Raw genomic sequence first — 6073 nt, forward strand, 5'->3', positions numbered from 1 at the left:
GGGAGATGAGAACAGGAGAGGGCTCACGCTTGGGCTCTGGGGCGGGCAGGGCTGAGTGGCTCTAGTGAGAGCCGCAGTGTGCTGCCAAGCCCAAGGGCTGCAGATTCATCCACATGGGCCAGGTCACCTCAACCCTCGGAATCTTATTTTCTCTTCCTAGGAAAGGAGGTGATACCTACCTCACAGAGCAATGACAAGTAAACAGGGTGCTGTATGGAAAGCCCTTCATCAGAGCTCAATAAATGATATCACAATTCCAGATTTTCATTGTACCACCATTCCAACCTGCAGAAGTTATTACTGTCTGCATTTTTTTCTGTGTTACATTAATTGATTTACTTGCAATGCTATATATATTTAAAATTGAAGAAATTTAAATGTATAGAAAAGTTAGGAGTAAAGTACATAGATGTTTTTACCCCTGAACCACTTGAGAATAAGTTGCTACTATGATGCCTCACCTCCCCTGAACACTTTTATGCTTTTTATTTCCAACAAATATGAACCATCTCCTGCCAACCATTATACAGTATCACTGCTGGACAAGCACCACTGACACACTCCGACCGTAGACTCCTGAGATCCCATCTGAGATTGTGCCCCAAGCTGGAATCCCATGTGACAACCATTGTGTCTCCTAGGTCTCCTTCAGCCCGGAACAAACCCTCAGCCTTTCTCTGACTGTCACAACCTTGCCACTTTCTTTTTTTTTTTTTTTTACATAGTGAAAACTTTTATATTTGGAATTAGCCAGCTGGACTCAGTTTAGATGATCCCAATTTTGTTGGCAACATCCAAAGCATCATAGTCAGGAGCCAGTCGAACATATGCCTTCTTCTCTCCATCAGGCCTGATCAGAGTATTGACCTTAGCCACAGCAATGTCATAGAGCTTCTTCACAGCCTGTTTAATTTGGTGCTTGTTGGCCTTGACATCCACAATGAATACCAGTGTGTTGTTGTCTTCTATTTTCTTCATGGCTGACTCGGTGGTGAGGGGGAATTTGATGATGGCATAGTGGTCAAGTTTGTTTCTCCTAGGGGTGCTGTTCCGAGGATATTTGGACTGCCTCCTGAGCCGCAGTGTTTTGGGCCGCCGGAAGGTGGGTGACGTCCGGATCTTCTTTTTCTTGTGGCTGTGGACACCTTTCAACACTGCTTTCTTGGCCTTCAAAGCCTTTGCTTTGGCTTCAGCTTTAGGAGGGGCAGGGGCTTCCTTCTTCGCCTTCGGCGCCATCTTCATGAAAAGCACGACCTAGCCACTTTCATAGATTACAGGCCAATTGTTTTGTAGAACGTCCCTTAATTGGGTTTCATCTGATGATTAGATTCAGGTTATACAGAAGGAACACCACAGATGATGCTGTTTCTTCTGTTTGCATTTTTATTTATTTATTTTTTAGTATCTTTCTTTTTGGCTGTGCTGGGTCTTCATTGCTGCACGTGGGCTTTCTCTAGTTGCAGCAGGCGGGGGCTACTGTTTAGTTGCAGTGCATCAGTGCATGGGCTTCTCATCATACTGGCTTCTCTTGTTGTGGAGCGCAGGCTCTAGGCACACATACTCAACAGCTGTGGCACAAGGGCTTAGTGACCCTGGGGCATGTGGGATCTTTCTGGCCCAGGGGTCGAATCTGTGTCCCTTGCATTCGCAGACAGATTCTTAACCACTAGATCACCAGGGAAGGCCCACATATTTTTTTAAGGTAAGGAAACTAAGGAGATGAGAAAGAGAGACGAGGAAGTTGTTAACAGTGGCCTCTGAATAGGAAACACGGAGCTGGGAATGTGTGTGGCTTAGTCTACTGTAAGTCCTTTCTGCTGCAAGAATGCCCTCATTCACTAGAGGGTTACTGAAGCTGAGCCTGACCAGAATGATGCCTCTTGGCATCAGGTACGAGACTGGAAGCTGATAGGGACCACCTTAGAAGTGCTTGTCAGTCTGCCCATGGGATGAGGCTGCTGGGCTCCCGGCTTCCTCTAGGTGGCGCACAACTCTCTGGGGAAAGGAAGGAACCCTGGTGAAAATCCAGAGAGATGATTTTACAGAGGTAAGCCCTGCCTATCCAGGCAGAGTCCCACAGAGGAGTCAACATCTCACCCCCATACTCTCCCTTGAGGTGGGACCAGTATTCATTCATTCATTCATTCGTGTACAACAAGTATTTTTCAGTGCCTCTTTCCTCTGTCTGAAGGTCACAGCCCATAGTAAGGGAGGGCAGGATTGTTGAACTTGGAGCTTAGGATAGTAGGCTCAGGCCCCGACTTAGCATGAGACTTTGAGCCCGTTTCTGAGTTCCAGGAGGTTTTTTTTTTTTTTTTAATGAGGGTGTCCTCTTGACTAGATTGGGGTCTTTCATCACTCAACCCCCCATGCCCAGCCACGTCCATCTTGCACCCATCCCTAAATCTGTCTGTCCCTCTACTCCACACTCCTCCTCTCTCCCATAGGAAAGGAACCAAGATGTGGGGTTCAGATGTTCACAGTCAGATGAGAATGAAGCTTGAAACCGGAGGTAGTTACGTATTTACGTGGTGGGGGAGGGGCTGGGCTGGCCAAGAAATCCCCAGCCCCACTGAGGGGGTGGTGGAAGGAAGGAAGGAGCTGGAAGGCTTGGCGAAGCTTATCTTGCCCACCCCACTCCAGGGCAGAACAGTTCCTTGGCTCCCTGTCCCAGTGCTGCCCTCTGGCTTGCTCACTTGGAAACCACAGCACAGGGTATCTAGGGGCTGGCTTGTGCCCCCAGGATCCTCCTGGGCCATAAACTGTGTCCCCTGGGGCAATGAAGCAACCTCTCTGTGCCTCACCTGTTAAATGGGAGCCAACAACACTTTCTCACAGGGAGGTGGTAGGCACACTGCTGATTAAAATATTCCCACATGTTTTTGCTCCTAAGAGCAGGACAGGTGTAAGGGAGGGCACCCTGATTCACAGAAAGATCATGTAGGAAGGAAGAAAGGGGGCCCCAGGCCATCCATCACAGATAAGGGGGTCTTTTGCTGCTTGCCACGTCACCTACACTAATAATTCTCAGTCACAGAGAGCAGCTTGCAGTGTCCAAAGCACTCTCATATCTGTGGCCTCATGTGAGCCTCACCTTCTTCCTTGATGTTGTGTGTGTGATGATGTGTGTGCGTGTGTGTGTGTGTGCGCCCGTGTGCCTGTGTGCAGGGGTGGGGCAGGGGACAGGGCTGAGGCTTGAGAAGATGGGTGTAACTTGCCTGAGATCGTACATCCAGCTAGCAACAGTTTGACTCCCAAACTGTGTGACCTGAGGCAAATCAGTTTACCTCTCTGAGCTGCAGTTTCTTTATTCATCCAGTAGCTGCTGCTGCCGCTGCTAAGTCAATTCAGTGGTGTCCAGCTCTGTGTAACCCCATAGACGGCAGCCCACCAGGCTCCCCCGTCCCTGGAATTCTCCAGGCAAGAACACTGGAGTGGGTTGCCACTTCCTTCTCCAATGCAGAAAAGTGAAAAGTGTAAGTGAAGTTGCTCAGTCATGTCTGACTCTTAGCAACCCCATGGACTGCAGCCTACCATCCATGGCTCCTCCATCCATGGGATTTTCCAGGCAAGAGTACTGGAGTGGGGTGCCATTGCCTTCCCCGTCATCCAGTGGGGATAGTTCAAACTGTTTTGAGGGTTAAATAGGACAAGTAGAGTGAAATGTAGGGTGCCTTTCTAGTTTTGGTCATTTTCAGAGTGAGAAAACACTTTTTGTGGTTCTGAGGGACCATCTTTGGGATAGGGGGTTTTTCTTTTTCTGATCCTACTTCTCATCTCAGTGACATGTTTGCCCTGGCTCCCGCCTCCTCCTCCATCATCTCTCATCACAGTCTGGCCCTGATGTCTTCCTGGTTCTACTGTAAGCAGCTTGAGGTCAAGGACTTGGTGTGCTTTTCTCTTAGTCTGTTCAGGATACTAAGACCAAGTACTAAAGTACTTATAAGCAACAGAAATTTATTTCTCACAGTTCTGGAGGCCAGAAGTCCAAGATCAGGGTGCCAGCAGGGTCAGGTTCTGGTGAGAAACTTTCTTCCAGTTGCAGGTTGCAGACTCCTGACTTCTCACTGTAGCCTCACACAATGCAGCTCCCTGGGTCTCTCTATAAGGGCACTGATCCCATTCATGAGGGCACCACCCTATGACCTCATCACCTCCCAAAGGCCCTGCCTTCTAGTACCATCATTTCAGTATATGAATTTGGGGTGAGGAGACACAGACAGTCCATCACAGCCTTGTTTGCTGCTGAGCACACAGCACAGCCCCTTACCCTGGGTAAAAACTGTACATGGTTGGCTTTCAACATGTTGACTGCAGCAGTTCTGTGCTAAGCACTTTCTCTGCCTCTTCTCACTGCTCACAGCCCTCCAAGGCAGGAGCTGTTACTCTCATCCTCATCCTGAAGACAGAACTGGAGTTCAGACAGGGAAAGAGTCACCAACAGGGCCAGCTCTAGGGTGAGGCAAGAGGAGCACCCACGGTGCAAAAATGTTGCCGTTTATAAAGCCCACGGTGCCGGGAACATTGGCCACATTAAATCCATGCTGTCTGATACGTGAGCATCATCGTTGCCTGCTGATTCTCAGTCCCTCTTTAACATCCAGGGTTATGCTACCCCGACCCATGACCCACCAACACTAGCCCCTAAGGGCTTTTCCCAGCTCCATGGGGAGCATTTTTCTCTTGCTCAACTCTTATCAGTGACCAACTCCTGTGCGTCAGAGAGAAATGACCTCCACCTGCATGTATTGCAGCCCTGTTTTGTCTGTTTATAGGAAGCATGATCTTAGTGCTGTTTCTGTTACAATGGCCCGCATCTCAACCACCTGAGCACAGAAGCGGCAAAACCCAGTCCTGCCTGAGAGAAAGCTCAAGACATGTCTTCCTCCAGGAAGGAGGAATGTCTTTCCTTCCTTGAGGAAGCAAACTGCTTCAAGGGGAATTTTGAGGGTCAGCTTGTCTCCTTCCCTCTCCCCACCCCCACCCCCATCTGTACAACAACAGCTCCTGTTACTGCATCTTCGAGATCATTCCTGCAGGTTTCAGCCAAGGAGCAGGATTTGACTTTGGGGCAGCATTTAGCCTGATGAGGCTATAATCTCATCGTCCTGCCTCTGGCCAGAGTAAAGAGACCAGCTAGCTAGAGCCTGCCTAACCCCTTCCTTAGGTCCTGCCTCGCTGGATGAGAGTCAAGGACTCTAGTTCAAGGTCTTGGGCAAGGCTCTTCCATCTTGGGCCTCTAATTGCCCACCTGTGAAGTGGAGCATATTCTGGCCTTCATGGACCTGGGGGCTAATACGTGAGAGATCACTGTGGAAAGCATGGCTCTGCACCACTGACCGCAGACATACGTAGAGCTGGGGCCTTTTCTGGAATGTTCCTGAAGGATCAAAGGAAAGGGCGCTGGCCAGGGAGTCGGTGGACCTGGAGTTCTGAGTCCCAGTCCCATGTTCACTGGCTGTATGCTCCCAGGCCGGTTGCCTGTTTCCTCCTCTGTAAGACAGGGCACTGTCTTTGCCTGGCCCTCCTTGCAGAGGCATGGAGGTTATGAGATACAGGGACATGTAAGACAGGAGACCCTGGTGGTTAAGGTCACAGGCTTCGGGTCAGACGGGCCTGGACTCATGTGCTGCCCCAGCCACTTACTAGCTGTGTGACTTTGGGCAAATAACTTAACCACTGTGAGCCTCTACTTCCCCATTCATAAAATGGGAGAATGGTAGTTCATACTTACAGAGTTGTTGTGAGGATTAAATTAAATGAAGCAGGGAAGGTGTTCAGCACAGTGATGTTAAGTGGGGAGGGGAACTGGGATGGCTGTGTGGTTTTGAGCACATATGCAACTCTGCCTCCTTGAATTTGATCTCCTCACCTAAGTGATGCCAGGCAGCAAGGAAAGAGTTTAGGGCTCCAGTGATTCTCAACGCTGTGTTGATGAAGAAAGATGCCTTTCTATCCATAGGCCTCTACCCCTTCCCTGCTTACTGTAGAAACAAAGAATGTTTGCCATGAAGCCAACTCATCAGCTGTGCAACCCTGGTTAAGTTAGTGAACTTTTTTGTGCCTTGCTTCC

The 6073-nt window shown here is 49.3% G+C and overlaps 1 pseudogene; it reads right to left on the reverse strand.

The window, feature by feature from the left end:
- Positions 1 to 724: 724 nt before the first annotated feature.
- On the reverse strand, positions 725 to 1247 carry LOC110145454 (large ribosomal subunit protein uL23 pseudogene; annotated as a pseudogene).
- Positions 1248 to 6073: the final 4826 nt, after the last annotated feature.

The sequence above is a fragment of the Odocoileus virginianus genome, chromosome 3, assembly GCF_023699985.2.
Source record: "Odocoileus virginianus isolate 20LAN1187 ecotype Illinois chromosome 3, Ovbor_1.2, whole genome shotgun sequence".
NCBI lineage: Eukaryota > Metazoa > Chordata > Mammalia > Artiodactyla > Cervidae > Odocoileus > Odocoileus virginianus.